The sequence below is a fragment of the Eupeodes corollae genome, chromosome 2, assembly GCF_945859685.1.
Source record: "Eupeodes corollae chromosome 2, idEupCoro1.1, whole genome shotgun sequence".
NCBI lineage: Eukaryota > Metazoa > Arthropoda > Insecta > Diptera > Syrphidae > Eupeodes > Eupeodes corollae.
The window spans coordinates 94,369,962-94,388,662 of NC_079148.1; positions in this window are offsets into that span (position 1 = coordinate 94,369,962).

Sequence of the window (18,701 nt, forward strand, 5' to 3'; positions counted from 1 at the left end):
GTTCCTGCAACCTTTTTAATACAATTCCTATAGAAGTTCGTAAAATAAGAAATATTGGCGCGTTTTTAAAAGAAATTTAGTTATGGCTTCTTGCCGTAGACCACCAAGAAATAGAAACATTGGAAATCCCGTTGTAAAGATTCCACTTCATTTAAAAGTCTTTGTTGCCTGAAATAGAAGTGGGTTCTGTTTCAAACTTGGTTTAGACGACTTTCGTGCTATAATTTCTTTGATATTCCATCCATGTTTTTTCAATCATTTTGAATGAAGAAATGCCAATGAGACAAATTTAAAATTCTCATATAATAACTCTCCATTATATTCAGAGCTTAGTCAGAATTCCTACTTTTTCAGACGACTTTAAAAAATTTGAAAATAGTATTATATATTACTGTAATGTAAAGTTAACGGGCAGATGCATGTGTCTAACAAACTTTTTTTTGGGTTCTCAGGAACTTTTTTTTCGGATTTCAAGCTTATCAAATCACATCAACACCCTGCGGATCATTATTGAAAAGTGCGTTGAAAATCGATCACCACTACACCTGCTGTTCATCGACTTCGAGAAGTCCTTTGATAGCGTTAACAGGGAGTATATCTGGTTAGGTTTACGGAGGAGAGGCTTCCCAGAAAAACTAATTGCTATTATTAAAGCAAAATATGATGGATCCAAATGTCACGTTCTGCACGATGGTAGGTTGTCAGATGATTTTGAAATCCGTAGCGGAGTCAGACAGGGCTGTATTCTATCACCAATATTGTTTTTCTTGGTGATAAGCGATGTACTGCGCACAGGTAGCTGAGGGATCCAATGGACTTTGACGTCCTTTTTAAAACACTTGGATTACTCTCAGCCTCGGAACCCGACCATCCTCTCAAATAAATATTTCCTCGCAACCGGTGGAGAGAGTGGAGAGCTTTCAATACCTGGGAAGTATCGGCTCCATCGAAAACGGAACCAAACAAACTGTCTTCTGCCGCATCGGCAAAGTAAAAGCGGTGTTCGGTATGCTGTCGAAAATTTGGAGGAATGACTCTTTCAGCTTAAGAACAAAGCTACGGCTGTTTCGCACAAATGTCTAATCTGTACTTCTTAATGGGTGCAGCACTTGGAAGGTTACAGAAGACTACAAGTTCGAGAATTGTTGCCCAGAACTCGATGCATCCACATTGATTGACAGTTTGATGTAAATTGTTGCTGATGATGATTGGGCAATGTTGACAAAAAAATTAATAGATATTTGGTTTTGTTACTTTTATTATGGTCCTCTTTTGGGCTGCTCTTTTAAGTTTTCAATGTTTGTTGCCTTTTGACATTAAAGGAATGACATCAGTATTTTGAATGAAAAGCTGGACAGCTGTCACTTTTGAAACTGTCATATTGTAACAATAGGCTACACTAGATCCATTATGGATACCCAGGTATCCGTGTTTTGTTGGAAAATCTATCAATAGTATAGTAAGATTTTACACGAATAACAATATCCGCAGCATGAATAGATAGGTAGAAATGGCTAACTCAAGGCAACCTAGCCTAAAACCCAATTAGCGCTGTAGTGCGCCGTTTTGATACCAAAAACTCGTTTGACCTTTGATTGAAAGGGACAGATTTATAGAGAAGCTTTATAGCGATTATGGTAGAGCCATTTTGTCGCATTGAGAAAAAAGATTAGGTCTGTAATTTTTGTCTCAGATAGCTCATCAAGATCGTGAGAGAATGCTTTACCAAAGTATTTCATTCTAGTGTTTGCCAAAGCAGGACATTTGCAGAGGAAATGGATTTTGTTTCACTTTCTCTTTGGTCACTACAACTACGGCAAAAGGTGTTGTAAGAGATACCCAACTTCTCCGCATGAACTCCTATAGGCCAATGTCCGGTACAAACCGCAACAATCCTGGCTATGTCTTGCCTTGGCCTGCATAGAAGATCGTTTGTACGGGTTTTATTATAGGTTGGCCATATCTTCCTAGATATAATGCAGTTGGGTAAATTGCTCCACCTTCGGTTTGATTCAGTTTGGTAGATAGAAAAGATTTTACTCTTCATAGCACCAAGAGGAATGTTAACCATTTCCTCAAGTGAGCTATAAAATGCCAATCCTTGCCTAGCTAGCTCGTCAGCCCGTTCATTTCCAACGGTACCACTATGGCCCGAAACCCAGATCAGGGTGACACCGAGGTTAATATTCAGGCAAACAAACTCATCGCGACATTGCTGGACCAATTTAGATGAGGATATGGCCGAGTTAATGGCTTTGACAGCTGCCTGACTGTCTGTAAAAATAGCCGCATTTCGGTTTTGGTTTGGGCTTTGTTTAAGTATCTTACATGCCTCCCTTATTGGGCAGCAGTTCAGACTGAAAAACGCTAGCAAAGTCAGGAAGCCTAAGGATTTAACTACATTTAGGGACTCAGAAAAGATCCCAGAACCAATTTCGAACTCCGTATTTAAGCCGTCAGTAAAGATGGTTGTGTCGAAACCTTTCGACACGATGTCATCCTCCTAATCTTCGCTCGATGGGAAAATAACCTTAAAACCCTTACTAAGGCTCAAAGTAGAAGTGCAGTAGTCAGTGTCTAACGAGATAATATCTTAGGGAATCAATTTCGTTGTGTTTCTGTGACCGCATAAGGTTTTGACAACCAGGTTTTTGATTCCTTCAGCCTGATAGCGCTGCAGGAAACTATGTATTTAATAAAAAGGTCGATTAGTAGAAGACCCAAAATAACGTTTAAGGCGTCCGTTGGGCAAGTACGCATAGCCCTGTGGTGCCCACGCAAGCTGTTCTCTGAACCTTCTTTAGCTTATCAATATTATAGGCTTTGCTAAGAGCAGGCCACCACAAAATCGACCCATATGTTAAGATAGGGCGTACTATGGCTGTGTACGTCCATAAAATCATCTTCGACTGAAGTCCCCACTTTTTGTTGAAAGTTTTGCTGCAGGCGTAAAAGGCAACACATGCCTTCTTAACCCGTACTTCAATATTTAGTTTCCAGTTTAGTTTAGGGTCGAGTATAACTCCCAAATATTTTGCACTGGAAGACAATGATAGGATTTGACCGTTGAGTCGGGGTAGCGTGAAGGGCGGTACTTTAGTTTTGGTGGTAAAGAGCAACAGCTCAGTTTTACTTTGGTTAACTCCGATAAAAGTTAAAATAGAATCTTACTACGGATGGGTTTTTGACATTTATACGATTCTCGAATGATTTCGTTCTCAAATGTTGGTACGATTGATATTCATTTGAATGGCGATGGCTGTGTTCGTTGCGTAGTTGTGCATTTGAAATCATGTATTTTTTATTGGGAAAAAAATCAAAAAAAATCAAAAGTAACACTTTTGATATAATTTAGTTTTGTTAATGAAAATGGAATGGAAAGGATAATTAACTTTTGCTATGTTTCCACCGAAGGAAGAAGGTTTATCTCAGTTTAGATTAAATAAATCTTTTTGGTGTTTCCACTGCACAAGAAGATTAAAAAATGATTTAGGTTGACAGCAGTATCACATCTGTTTCGATGTGTGAAGTGCAAGTGAGATAGTTTGATTCGTCTTAAACAATGAAGAACTGAAAAGTTTAGCACTATATAAGAATATGCTTCCTAATAAATAGAAACATGCAAATAAACAGACCGTAATGCATTATCTGTAAAACCAACTACTCCACATAGATTGTTCTTCACAAATTTTGACTCGACTCCGATCCCCCACCGGAACCGAGTCGAATCAAGCTCAACTTAATTCAGGTATATAAAGAATTGAGACATGCTTCAAACGGCGCAGTGTCATAAGTCCGTAGGTCATAAGTCCGTAAAGAACTTATGACCCACTTAGGTGGGTCAAAACTTCATAAATCGATTATGAACATATAACCCACGTAAGTAAGCCAAAAGTCCGTCGAAATTTCTAACGAAATTCTGACCCAAAGCTTACGGTTTTTTGAAGTCATTCTCTCTGAGAAGCGATTGTTTACGAAAATTGTTATTGGTTGCGTTCCTTTCACTTACCTACTAGCAGGTTTTTTTTTTACAACCTTCAATGATAGATTCTCTCTTTTAAATCTTACATCGGTAAATAGAAATCAAGAGCATGGTTTTAACGTGCTCAATGAAAACATAATCTGGGTTTGATAGCTCTGACTTGTAAGCGTCACTTCATTCGAGTTTTTCTGAAACTGGGCTTGTTTTTTGTGCGTGCGAAAAAAAATATTAATTCCCTAAGTGTTTAAAAAAATGGATGTGAGCGAAATCGAATTCGAATTTATTTGTGGATTGAGAAAAAACAGTTCTGTGCTTTATTTAAAAAATGAAAAACAATTATATTTAAAAAACTTTTCTCGAAAAAACAGAGACAGGTACAAGTGTTACATTAAATCATGCAAAGCGAGTTTAATTTTTGATACCCAATTGAAAAAAATAGTAAATGTATCTGATGCCATTCACCCACATGGCGATCAATATGAAATGTTTAAAAAAATGACCATTATAAATTTAATGAAAAAAGATTGCGCTGGGGACGACGTTTCTTTCAAACGCAAAACAACATCAAAAGAAATTTTTGATAGCAAGCGAAGAAAAATGACTGACTCAGCACATTTAGTTCAATATAAAATAATAAAAAGAACATTGAACAGAATTAAGGCAAGTTCAATGCCCAAATCGCCCAAATCTTTCCCAGAAATTAAGGAAATTTTCTTAAACGAAACTATCCTTCAAATATACGGAATGTCACGGTATGAAAGAAGAAACACTTTTTATAAGGGCACGATAGTGGAGAGTGATTTCTCATATACGATTTTTATGGCAACAAAAATTGGTGAAGGAATTCAAAATTTGCCCGAAGAGGAAAGGAATTATTTCATTGATGGTACATTTGGTGTAGTTCCAATCGGCGAGTGGAAACAGCTACTGATTATTAGTGTTGCTCATTCCGAACATGTAAGTACTCACCTTCACTGTATAATATCTATTAAATTAATCAATTCAATTTCTTTCATTAAAATTTTATTTTTTTAATGATTGAGTTTTCAAGATTAAAATTTATTAAAGTTTCTATCAAAGTTTTTTTTCTTATAATATAAGAAGTGATAAGCAAAAAATTGTAGAATTATTAATTTTGGAAATTAGAATGCTTGAAAAAATTATATGAAAAAAATGTATTTCATGTATTTTTAAAGTAAAGGGTCATTAAAAAAATTCGCGCGAATTCAGCGCCGAAACGATCTGATAGAACGTTTAACGCTAAAATTTGAAAGCGACCGTTTGACCCTCACTGATTTTATTCGTCAATTAACATCAATTAATTCCAACAATACAAATATTGACTTAGATGCACTGGAGGAATTGAGCGAAGAGGAGAATGAAGATGACGATGACGATGGTTCTCTAAACAGCAATTCTGAAAACGCTATGCTTTGTGGAGTCTGCTTCAATAACCAGCGTAATACAATTCCTATGCCGTGCAACCATATTAAGTTATGCGATGAATGTTTCACAAGCATAGTTTAAACAGCAAATCATTGCAAAAACGAGATTCTGTGCCCCTTTTGCAGACATATAGTGACAAAGAGCGCGAAGGTGTTTTTCTGAATTATTAATTAACTATTCAAATTCAATTTTGTATTATGATAGAATCATAAATTATTCTGTTTTCAGTTTTTCCATAAAAAGAAAAAATAAATTTATTTAATTCAATCTTAAATTTTTTTGTTTTAGACCTTATGGCTCTTTTTATTGCGGGCTTTTGGCTCATTTACGTGGGTTATAAGTTCATAATTGATTTATGAAGTTTTGACCCACCTAAGTTGGTCATAAGTTCTTTACGGACTTATGACCTACGGACTTATGACACTGCGCCGCTTCAAACTCGCTTCAACACTACATGTTAATGTAGTAGTCGACGAACGAACCCCTTCTTGATATTTTTTTTTATGTGAAAGCTGCAATTGTTAAATGAACTATTTTTATAGAATCTCAATTGCCAGAAGTTGTCTTACCATTTCTTCTTGAAATTTGTCCATTAAATTAGTTTTAGTTAGTTTTTTTTGCTGAAGTTTATTTTATGTTTTGATTTTCACAAAACTTTCTTCTATTTGTGTTTATTTTATTATTATTGTTGTGACAGGTCTTCTTTCAGTTGTACCAATTTTTAAATACAAAAATCTGGCTACTGCCGATGCAATGCCAAAAAAAACACGGGTAATAAAACATAACAACCTATGATGTTTATGGATGCTCTTATTCTAGCCATTTATAATTGGGGGGTTCCCTGAAACATCTATACCAGTTCTTAATGATTATTGAAAAAGTGTCTGGCTAAGAGTTTATTTTTTAGTGTGGTATAGTGCTGAACTTTATCATAAGAAATCGGTATCTTCCTGCTCTTTCTCGTCATTGCAGCCTTTTCACATTTCATCAATGGTAAGCAGCATTTTATTTTTATGATATACCAACCATTAGTATGGTCACAAGCAATTGTAGAGATTTTTGTAGCACAGGTTTCGAGGCTTTCTCATCATTCGTTGGTTTTCGAAGTATCTTGTTGCCAATTTTTCGTTTAAGTACACAGGATGGAGTATCTATGAGTGAGTCTAAATGAGATTGGTCCACACTTGTACCTGTCCTCGCCAGCTCACTGTGACCTGGTACCTAGTTAAGTCTAATGTAATGCTATGAGTGACAGTAATTTACAACCTTCGATTGGATTACTTTAGCAGATAGCCTGCTTGGCTATCAATGATAATGGTGATATCAGCTCGTGATAACAACCTGATTTGTAGCGCTTGTCACTGCCAATACCTCTGCTTGGAAGACACTGATTTTATCGGGGACTCTGAAACAGTTGGCAATATTAAGTTCTTCTTCAGATTGTCAACTCTTATGAGTGGAACATTGTTCACCCATTCGTTCCAGTCGGAGAAGAAAAAACTAAATGTAAAGGGTTTATTAAAATTCAGACCATGTAGTCTGTGCTTACATCGTTTTCTATGAGTTCATGTATAATCTGGGCGTTCCCAATGTGGCTGGTTTTCCAAAAAGTGGTCTGGGTATTTGCAGCAATTTTCTTTAGTATTTTAGGGAGTATTGCTTTCATAACTGCAGTGGGAGTTGTAATCATCGACACTCCTGTTATGCCTGTCTATGCTTTCCTCCATACCCTTGTGAGGGTTTTAGGCTTTCTCTAGCGCCTTCCACCAAAATCTACGTTACCATAAGTGGGTATTAGTCTGACAGTAAAATTTAGTATTAAGTCTACATTTTTACTGAAGATCCTATTGCATCAGTATAGAATATGATCTGAGCTTTTTTGGATCTCTTCAATGTATTAAGACCCCAGATCAAAATCAAAATGTTCCAGAATTTAATTGACAAGCCACACTTTAAGTTTAAGCCTCAAAAAGCCATTGTTTAGTAAATAACAGTTTTTTTCTGAGGTAGGTAGAGATGGCAGTCATAATCAGTTCTTGAAAGACAGTCTCAAGGAATGCACTTCTGAAGCTCAACATTCATCTTAATTTCCCTTTTATGCTGATCTCCGTAGCTTCGACAGTGAGTATTGTGAGGGGTGGCCAGCTCTCCTAACGGCCAATGCCCGGTGCATTTTGCAGTGACTCTGATGGCTATATGTGAATTTCATTGACAAGCCGTCTTTAATAATAAGGCCCATTTTCACAAAATTGTTAAATGTAGGGAGTCGAAAATCTCTTTCCATCTGATGAATTTTTCGAGTTACCGATACCAAGCTTCCTTTGTACAAAGTAATAAACATCTATTGAATACTCTAAAAACTTCTCGGTATCAAAACAAAAATTTGCTGTGTTTCTTGATTATCTAACAAGTACAATCTCAGGAAATTAAAGCCATACGTCGTCGTTAAGTGTATTAAAATTAAAAAAATCATCTGCAAGTTGAAAATTATCAGGTGACTATCAAAGATTTCCTATAGTTCTATTTCCCTTAAAAGCCACAGTGTAATCCTTAGTTTCTTTTTTTTCCTAGTCTATTTGTTTGACCACCCATGCAAATGTATACAATGGCTTGAGATTCCCCAACAGAAACCCAATCATTAACCGAAAATCTCTATTATTTCGCAAAGTAATATCCTCGTCTAAATGATTATTGATCAACTACTGGCTATACACAAATTCAATTGGTCATTAGTTGAGACTCCATCAAACATATATACCACGACTGCAGTCTCAATAACCATTATTATCGACTTGGACTAATATGCCACATTAGATAGTATAACAACCAGGAAATCATCGCTATCCTTTCACTTCCCCGTTCCTCATGTTTATGTGATGGACAAATGGATGGACGGATGGATTAACGGACATAAACCGCCCTCTCCTAAACTTTTAGCATTTGAATATGAAAATGTTTAAAATTTTAGGTCTCACTCAAGACTCAAGTCTTACAGAATGTTTATATCTTTGCAACGGATTGCATGAATCCGTATTTTCATCAAGTGAACGCCCTGTTTATCCGACTTTTTATGACTCTTTCTGCTTGCAAAATTTTTCCAGACCGACAAGAGGTTCCCTTTCGGTATGTTTGCATACGTGTAGTACGTAATATATACTATATGTTCTGTACGTATCCTCTACGTGAAACGGACGACTATCTGACGAATATGATCTCCTGCCGCTGAAATGGCTTAAGTCGCTTCATCATTGCGGTGGGTCCTTTTCGAAAAAGAGAGAGAGATATCCATTTAAGTAAGCCCAGCCAGCCAGCCACATCCAGCGCTAGCAAGATCAGTGTGGCCGATTATTGTAATCTCGATGCGATGAGGAGAGTCAACTTCCTTTGCCTGCAGCGATTCACAAATTTATATATCTTAACGTGAAAAAAAAATACAAGATACAATTTTGCGGCTCGCGATGGCTGTCTTTCCCTTGTGGCTTTCGACTTGATATGGGTATGGGGGAGTCTCGCAATAGGTTTTGTATTTTGCTTCCTTATTTGTTGTTGTTTTGTGTTATTGTTGGTTATTATGATTTTATTGTCTATTAAAAAGAAGAACATACACTCCGTAACATTTGAATAGCCTCACACTTAAACTTTCTTATAGTTAACTATTTTTGATACTTCTTTGATTTGTTTATAAGGAAAGAGAAGGCTCAGTGAGATTAAAAGAACTTTAAAGGATTGTATTAAGTTAGTGGACTTTGTAAAGTAAATTTCGTCTATCTTCACAAAAAAAGGGCCATTTTTGTTTCTAACATTAGAATAGCCTCACTTGACTTTGCTACGCCGCCGCAAAAGCGAAAGCTTTTAATTTAAGCATTTAAAAGCTATTGGGAAGTGATTATCAGTTTTTTTTAGGTAGGTAGAGGTGGCAGTCATAAGCAGTCCTTGAAAGAAAATCAGGCAATTGATTTTCATCTCCGAAAGTTCATCAAGATCTCTAAGGAATGCCCTTCTGAAGCTAAACATTCTAGAACCGGAGAAATTTACAGAGAAAGTGGATCTTAATTTCCCTTTTATGTTGATCTCCGCAGCGTCGAAAGTCAGTATTGTGAGGGCATGCTTTGCTGCATGTTCTCCTAATAACCAATGCCCTGTACATTTTGCAGTGACCCTGAAGGCTATATCATGCTTGGGGCTGCATATAAGTTCCACAGAACGGTTTTTGTTATAGGTGGTCCATATCTTTCCGGATATGTTACAATCCGTCAGACTGTTCCAACTGCGGTTAGATTATGTCAGAAAAATTTCTAAAATGTTGCTTTTCATAGCTCAAGAGGAATATTTACCCTTTTGACATGTGAGCTATGAAGGCCCGATCCTTGCTAACCCAACTCAATAGCCCGTTCATTTCCATCAATGCCACTATGACCTGGAACCCAAACAAGAATGACGAGGAAGTTGATGTTGAGGCTGGATAGTTTATACCGACATTGTTGGACCATAATAGCCAGGCAGTCAGAGCAGATAGCCGAGATTCTATTTTGATTTCAGTATGCCCCTCCTCCCAATAGTTTCTGTCCAGAAAGATGAAAAAAAGAAAGTAAACTCATTAGAAAAACATCCAATTCCACAAACTCTCTGAATAAGATCCGATATAAAACTGGATTATAAGTTAGCCAAATGACTGTCAGTCGAGTTATCAAAAATGCCAGGCAACTAATTGGCCTAAAGCTGCAAAAAAAACCTCCACTAGACAATGAGTGTAAGTTATAACGGCTCAACTTTGAAGGGTATCAATGCGTGCATTCTATCGAACGATTGAAGAAAAGAAATTTTTTCAGATGAAAAGAAGTTTAACTTGGATGGACGGATATAAAGTTCTTCTTAGATTCTTTTTATGACACCATTGATTTAGTTTATATAAAATGTAAAATAACAGCAGCCTACTACAAAACTATTTTGCAGCCTTACCGCAGTTCCAGGATATATTTGGACCGATCCCTATAATTTTTTAAGCACGAAAATGCACCGATTTACACTGCTGGTATTATTTCAACGTGCAACGTGACTACCATACTCTCGAGATTTGAGCATCATCAAAAGTGTATGGGTTTGATTGACATGCCCGGTTTATATGGAGGTGGTTAGCAATACAGAGGTAAAAGGGAGCTAATCAAAGGTATGAAGTGGGGCTGCGCTACTCTTTCCTTAGAACTATTAATTCGTTGAACGAATTTCTAAAGCGTTGCATGTTTGATTTTCGGCTCCATACAAAATATGGTCACGAAATTTTGTTAACTATTATAACTAGGCAGTATGGCGTTATGCCAGACTTGGTTTCAACCCGTGCCTGTGCTATCTAAAGTTTTTTGTTAACGGGTACTGTCTGTTGCAAAGAATAGACAAGTCCTCCAAGAGTATTTCTTGTCATTAAAAGTGCTTTCTTAAATTAGCTTTTTAAATTCGTCTTAAAACTGTATTATAGGGGCCCTCCATCTCTGAAAACATTACTCGCACACACGAATATATGAGAGTTGTAAGTCACTAGGTCCTAATCCTTAAAGGACTGATGCGCCACCTAATTTATTTATTTTTATTATAATTATAAGTAGTTTTAACTTCTCATAGTCTCAAAAATCCCATTTTTATACATTCACTTAAAAAAAGTATTTAAAAAAACAGATAATTTTAAGATAGGGAATGTTAGATGCTACTCTAATGTTACGGAGTGTATTTATATGCATATAGATATGATGAAGTATAAACCATCGATTTCCGAAAGAAGGAAGATGTACGAGAACGCACCGAGGATGAATGACGACAAGAAACAGCAATTTGCAACTAATTTGCTTATTGTCTTCCAAAAGGGGGAGTCCCCAAGTTCTTTTTTCTTTCATCAATCTTAACCCGGTCGGCACCATCAACAATCAAGTTCATAGGTCAAACGAATTTGACTGTTTTTACTTACGAACATCAATGAGATAAGGTTAATTTAACATAGTAGACCTATTATATTCAAGTCTTTTATAAATCCCTTAGATGTATGGTTGAATGTTTTTTAAATGTCTTCTATCGGTAAATTATCTGTTTTCTGTTGTAATCTTGTGAGATAAAACAATTTGATGTCACAAGTGGATAGAAGAGTATTGACTATAAGAAGTACTCTTTCTTATGACTGAATAAAATGTTCATAATTGTATAGAATAGTTTATTGTTCAAGTTAACAATTTTAATGTTCAAAGTTTTCCAATAAGAGATTTTATTTTGATGTAAGAATAGTTTTTTAAAAGAAATGTTTTGCAATTTTCATAATGAAATTGTTATCAACCTATTCGAGAAACAACGTGGGCCTTAAGCTTTGCAATTTACTATTTATGTCACTTTACATGCCCCAGCAGCTCAAATTTTTCTACTAGCTCAAGCTTCAAGAAAATTTAAAAGTAATTTAGCATTCCGAATTGTGACTGCAGAATTTGTATCGTTTGTATTGTAAGTTTTAACAATTTTCAGTAAGAACGTACGTCATATCACTTTCAAAAATTGTGTAGTTTTTGCTTTTCAAGTTTTGTAAGTTGACAGCTAGCCAAAGGGAGCGGATTTTGATTAAAAATAAAACCTCTTTTTGGAAGCTATTATAATCTTTATTTGTTTCAATCTTTAGCTTCAAAGTGATAATATTCGCCGTAGTTATTATACAAAAACATAATTTGTGTTGCATAACATTTAAAAGTATGCAGAAAATTTAGTCAACATTTAAACATTTACAATATTTTGTTAAGTCACAAATTGTATTAATGACATTTGTATTTCTACAGAACAAGATGTAACGAAACTCTCATATGGCCTTGACTTCTGCTTCCCTTACCAACATTACAAATTCTAGCTACGAGCTCAAGAGTAAGATCCTTTTAGCAGGAAAAAGGTGTGTCTAGGTCACTTTAGCATGGAACAATCTAGGTTGCTTGAGCGGGGGCTTTTGTTACCACAGCACTGCCATGGGCTACGACTCCATGCCAAAAGTTTGACAAATCAGTGACCATAAACTACCCAGGAGTTGTGGAAGTTATGTCTATTGATTAGATGCTGTTGACAAGCCTCCGAGCAGTCGGAAGTTATTAGGGAAAGCTAAATACTAAAATATAAAAGAAGCTGGAATGCTACCCACACTGATAACTTCCAATCCCGTCTGTCGATTTGTCTTGCTTAAAACTTTAACAAAAAATTCAAAACAATATTTTGTATGAGATAAAATATTTAAAGTCAATATCTTTATTTTTTTTACTTAAACTTGAGTCGAACATCAATTTTTACCAATTTTGTTTAAAATTGTTTGTAGATATTAATTTGTATGAAAAAAAAATACTTAATGTCGAAAATAATATTTTCTATAAGATGAAATTAATTTGAAGCCAATATTTTTAATTTTTGAAAACAAATACTGTCAATTCAATCTTTCGCAGAATTGCACAGAATTTTAAAAACTATATTTTTTTTATAAAATTAAATTGGTTTGAAGCCCATATCTTTAGAATTATATTTAAATCGAAAAACAATTTTTAGTAGGTTTTTGTTCAGGTTTTTATTTTTTTTATAAAAAAAACTGTAAAAATGTTAATGCTTCGTTGTATAAAATTATTTTCGAGATATATCGAGGTGACAAATATTTTTTTTCAGTTTTTTTGATTTAAAAAATTAAACATTAGTCGAATTCTTTTTTAAAATTGTATAAAATTTCTATTACCTACGGTAGAATACGCAATATTAAATTTTATTCAAGCCGCTAGCGTTATTGGCTCGTGAGTCATTTCGGGTTAACCAATATGTTCATTTTATCTTTAAATTGGTTACTAAAAAACCATCCACTTAATTTTTTTGACAGTCCTTTTTGCATCTTTCTGCATTAATATCTATTTAAAAAAATCTATTTGAAATCTTCCGAACGTACATACCTATACAAGCAGGCTTAAACATCTCTCTAAGAATCTATTTAGATTCTAGGGAGCTTGAAACGCCGAGAAATGTCTAACTTTTCAATTCGAGAAATCAAACCGTTTACAATAACTTTGTATATAGGAATGTACTTAAAAGATAGACAAATATTAAATGCAGGAGTGATGGTTGTTTAAAAATTGTACCTTTAATTATATTGACCATAACCAACAAAAAAATTGCACATGCATTTAATTTTAATATGAACAAAATTATTTTTTTTTGCAAATAGAAGCTGAATGTGATATTAAGAATAGCTGGAAAAATAAATCATTACATACTTACTTATATGTATGTTTATAGCATTTTAAAAATTACTCGGTCTGGGAACCCTAAGTTTTCTACACGGCTGCACAACGTCTTGGCATCTCTTTAGGGCGATGTATTTTTGTTTGCTTCTTCAATGTTTTTGAAAAGCTCCGATGTATTTTTTTATTCAAAATATGCAGTGTAATTTTATAATGCGATTGGTCTGTATGCCCTTCAGGGCGTGCTAAAGGACTCAAACCTCCAAGGAAAACGCTCCCCAAACCATCACATTTCCGCCCAATCTTGATTGTCTTAATTGTGTTTTTGAAATTAAGCATCTTTTTAATGGGACATCGAACACTACATTTGCCATGCTATGTTTACTTTGGAATCATTACTCCATAAGTTTGTGTTTCCAAAATGAGAGCTTTTGAGTAACAACAAACAAACCTCTTTTGAGGTTTCCTTATAGTATGTGCTGTTTTTTCTTGGGTTTATTGGCATGATATGACATCACACATAACCCTAGTCTGTTGGACTATAAGATATTTTTAACTTCTTATAGGAAGTTATTGTAATGGGCCCGATTTGTCAAATTGACATTTCTCGACGTTTCAAGGCCCCTACAGTCGAAATAAAAGATTTTTAGAAAGATGTCTGTGCGTGTGTACGTACGTTCGTTCGTCCGTACGTCCGTACGTTCGCGACGTTTTTTTCGTCCTCCATAGCTCAAGAACCAGAAGAGATATCGACTTCAAATAAATTTTTTTTATACAGATAATAAGGCAGAAAGATGCAGAAAGGTTTGAAAAAGGTGAAAATTTTGGTTAGCCCTAAATATCTTATGAACCAAAAACGCTAGAGACTTGAATTAAATTTTATATTATATATTGTAACGTGACACCAAAGAGGTATATTTGTTGAAAAAAATCAATATAACGGTTTTTTTATAAATCAATAAAAGTGAAAAAAAAAAATTGTCACCTCTAAAATTTTACGACTGAAATATGATTTTACTTTCGGCTCACATAGCTTATCAAAAATTAAAAATATTGGCTTCAAACTTATTTTATTTCACAGAAAATATTGTTTTCAATATTCAGTAATTTTTATATAAAAATCCAACAGTCCGTTTTTTCATAAAAAATAAAATCTACAAAAAATAGTACGCAAATTTGGTAAAAATTGATACGAGTACATATAGACAAACTTTTAAGCAACACAAATCGACAGACGGGATGGGAAGTTATCAGTGTGGGTCGCATCCCAGCCTCTTTTTTTGAGTTGTTTTTCTTTTTCTATATTTCCTCTGGACTATTTTTTTAAGGCATTCAATATTCAAATCTCGGTGTAATTCTTTAAAGCATTATTTACAATCTTTTTTGAGCATTTAAACTGGTTGGTAATGGCTCTATTAAAATATTTCCCTGAAGAGAACATTTTTAGAATAATGTTACGTATTTTATTTATCAAAAAGATAAATAAAGAATGTTTTAGAATCCAATCATTGACCAGATTCTCAGATGATTAACAAAATTCAAGTTGTATATATATTTCTGTCATTAAAACAAAACATGCCAACCCATAACAATAAATGTTATGATGATTTTTTAGAGTATTCTTGGTTTATGTTTGACTCTCTGAAGCTTTCAAAAATGTTTTTGAATAATTTATTCTAGAGTTAATTTCTAGTGCTGATTCCGAATCGAAACTCTGGTTTTATCTATATTTGATAAAACTCAGAAATTCCCCGACATCAACATTATTTTTATATTTTTTGTTTGTCCAATTTATTCCAAAAACTTAATGTTATCATAATATCAAAAATTGCTTTTATACCGATATGCGTTTTTCTCTGTTTAGAAGCGTCTAAACATTAATGCTTCAGCATTCTTTTAAGGATAATGTATGGCACCTTAAGACTTCAATGAGGATTTTTTTTAAATACGAAATGTTGAAACAAGATATTTTGAATTTGAAAAGTTATCACGAGTTTTATTTAAAAAAAAAAACAACTTCATAAATTTACAAACATTTTACGTAAATAATTGATTTTTAAGACGTAGTCGAACTAAAAACCAAAGCAGAAGTATAATTTCATGGATACCTGGGTTAACTTGTTGACCAGGATAATTTGTTTAAAATATATAAAGCGGTTCATAAGTAACTAATACAATTTAAAAACAAAACAATGGATCTATTGGGGTACCCTTCTGGAGCCATTCAGAGACAATTTTATACAAATCTCTAGGGCAGTTTTAGAAAAAAAATTAGTTATCGATTGTTGAAAAAAATAGATGAGGACTATACTGTTGTTTTGGTTTGTTTCGACTGCAATATATCTTGGGAAAAATTAAAGTTATTGGTTTCAAACTAATTTTATCATATAACAAACATTTTTCTTATATTATTTATAATTTTCAGAAAAACGGCAGAAAATCGGTAATTTTTAAAAAGAAGAAAGAGGCTATGATGGACCCACCCTGATAACTTCCCACCCCGTCTGTCGATTTGTCTTGCTTAAAAGTTTGTAGGTTTTCGTGTTGTGTTAAGAAGTTGTCAAATGAATTATTCTTAAAAAAATTGAAATTACCAACAATATTTTTCATATAAAGAAATAGTTTAGTTTGAAAATCTAATTTTGGTAAATAGATTTTTAGTCAACAACAAATTTTATAAAAATGTTGGTACCATTTCTAAAATTTTTACAACTTGGGGGAATGAAATTAATTTGAGAGATATCAAGAACCGAATATCAATTTTTATTAAATTTCCATACTATTGCTTGTAGATTTTATTTTTTTTATGAAAAAACGGATTATTGGATTTTTATAAAAAAAACTACTCAACTACTCAATATCAAAAACAATATTTTCTGTGATAAAAAGAAGAAGACAATATCTCCTCAAACTTTTTTTATTTTTGAAAAGCTATTTGAGTCGAAAGTAAATTTTTACCAAGTTTTAGTACCTACTGTTTTATTTTAAGTTTTTATTTTTGTAAAAAAATGTCAATCAGATTTTTCTCAGAATTTTACTGAATGGTGACAACAATATATTTTAAAAGATAAAAGCAGTTTAAAGTTAATAATTCAAAGTTTTGCAATGATATTTGAGACGAAAATCAATTTTTAAAACTTTTATTAATTTTTTTGTTTATGTTTTAAAAACTGTCAATTGTTGAAAACAATATTCCTAAAAAGTTAAAATTAGTTTGAAGCCATAATATCAATTTTTGAAAATGTACTTGTGTCGAAAATCAATTTTTACGAACTTTTGTTAATTTTTTTTTAAGTTTTTATTTTTTGTAAAAAAAACTGTCTATTCAATTTTTCTTAAAATGTTTCGTAATGTTGAAAACAATATTTGTAATAAGATAAAATTAGTTGTAAGCCATAATCTAAAATTTTTGAAAAGATACATGAGTCGAAATTCAATTTTTACCAACTTTGATTAATGTTTTTTTAAGGTTTTTTTTAGTAAAAAAACTGTCAATTTGATTTTTCTCAAAATTTTACCAGATATTAAAATTTTTTTCTCATTGCACACAATTTTTTTGGAGATTATATCATTTTTTCTTCGTAACATTTTTGAGTTGAACATTTTTTTTTAATTTTTTCCGATCTATACAAAAACCGTTAATTGGATTTTTTCCAAAAATATATTGGTTTGTTATCCTTATCACATTACAATATATGTATAATATAAAATTTTATTCAAGTCTCTAGCGTCATTGGTTCGTGAGATATTTAGGGTTAACCAAAATGTTCACCTATTTTTTACTTGCGACATATAGGAACTATATGGCATTGGCAAGTTTTGCATTCGTGCAAAATTTCGAACTCGAGATTTTAATCAAACATTATATTACGATAGTAGGGAAGTCGAAAAAAGTGGGTCCCGCGATTCCGTCCGGTCGGTTTTGTCTGTCTGTCCACGCTCCTACAGCCTAAACCATTGGGTCGATTGAGTTCAAACTTGGAAGTTAAGGTTTTGAGCAGATTCGCGATAGGCGTTTTTTTCATTTTTTTTTTAAGATCAAAACTAACAGTGGCCACCATACAATTTTTTTGGTCAAAAAACGAAAATTCGAATTTTCTCAAAAACAAACCGATAGATTTTCTTTAAATTTTCTCTAAAATTTTATTTTTTAATTTGGCTTCTTTTAATAAGAAAAACAAATTTTTGTATTGCTCAGGAAAGGTACCGCTCATAGAACCGTTATTTTGTTTTTTAATTTTCTCAGCAATTTATAAACCGATTTCAATAATTTTTTTTCTGAATAAGCTCTTATATTGCTTTAACAATATTTGATTATCAAAAGTGCAATTTTTTATTGTTTCGATTTTTAAAAAAATATTGAATTTTATTTTTTCAAAATTTGATATCTCAAAAACTTTTCAACATTTTTTTACGAAATTTAAACATATAGCGTATACTAACGATCTCTAAACAACTGCGTACCAAAAATATTTTTAGAACAAAATTGAAAAATTTTATATATAAAAAATTAATTTATAAAAAAACCGCTCTAACGATTTTCAAAAAAGAAATTTGAAAAATCAAACGTTTTTTTATTTATAAAATGGCATTAAAATTTTTGAAGACAAACTTATTTTTCGGGCGAAATTTTGATTCTCAAAATATTTTTTTTTTAATATTTTAACTGTGCATGAGCCCAAAAGAGCGCATTATTTTAACAAAATTGTAATTAAATTCCTAGCTTTTATCTAAATTAGTGCAATTGGTATATATTTATGTATTTTTATAACTAAAATTATTGTAAATACCAACGATATGGCCGCCCATGTAGCCAACTATCTATTTTAAAGTGTCTATCAAGAAGTAATATCTTGGTAACTTTGTAGATGTGATTTTAAAATATTATTCTTTACGAATAAGGTTGTTTCACACATGATTTACTTTCCGCCTATATAAAAGAATAAATACTTAGTACAAGTTAAAGAAACGGGCCAGAAAGAGTATATGTATTTTCTATTAGAATCACTTTTTCAACGTATACACATTATACCTATTTATAAAGGTAT